A 1,051-nucleotide genomic window follows, 5' to 3' on the forward strand; every position below is an offset into this window, starting at 1 on the left:
GAGAACTATAATCCACCTTGGCTAACCAACCATGACTTGAACCACAAAGCCTCTTTCTTTCTCTCCTGCTCTTATTTCTTGTGGGAATCATAAGCATGGGTAACACATTATTTTGTATTTGTGGATTTTGATAGTTAAACTTTGCAATAGAATACCAATTTTTGCATACGCGGCTGAAAGAGATGTGATCAATAGTTTCTACTAACTTATCAAAAATCAAACTTAAAGGAAGTGAATCTAAATTCCTCCAATCTATTTCCATACTCAATGCTGAAAACAAGTATAATAAAAGAGAAAGGCTATTTGTTTTTTCTTCGCAAAGTAAGAAGAAGAAAAAAAAGTGTAGTTAAAAGTATCAGAAAAGGGACTTGGTGTTTGATATATTTATATTAAATAATTCCAATTTTTATTATCTTAGGATGCCAAAAAATCAGAGATTCTGTTGGAGAAAATCTCTACAATTGAATATTCAAATATAGTTATGTTTGAGAATTTTATATAAAGTGAAAGATACAAAATAAACATTTTTTTTTAAACTAGTCACGGATATGTTTTAGATTTAGTAATATCATGCATTTATGTATTTATTTATTGATTATTTTATTATTTTATTAAAATTTCTTTATAATCAATGAAACTTTCTCCACTAAAAAGGGAGATTCTAGTTGTTGCTGCAGTTTGATATGTTAATAATACATTGATTTTCAATTTGTATTATCCAAACTTTCACAATTTGTATTCTTATTCTTTTTCCCTAATAAAATTGTAGAATTATTAAAAAATAAAATAAAATTGTAGAATTTTTGTTTTTACCATTTTACTCCGAGGGTTCAAAAGTTAAAACACATGATACATATAATTGAGTAAATAAATTTAAATTATAATACCACCGCGATTACATAAGTTCAAATTCTAATAATATAACATTCAAATATCATCTTCTATTAGTGGAACTAAAATTTAAGAACACATAATTAATATATTTTACCTATATATAAATAAGTATATGGATCATTTAATAATTTTATAAACAACTTTTTCTTATCATATA

This window comes from Vicia villosa, linkage group LG3, assembly GCF_029867415.1.
Source record: "Vicia villosa cultivar HV-30 ecotype Madison, WI linkage group LG3, Vvil1.0, whole genome shotgun sequence".
Classification (NCBI taxonomy): Eukaryota; Viridiplantae; Streptophyta; class Magnoliopsida; order Fabales; family Fabaceae; genus Vicia; species Vicia villosa.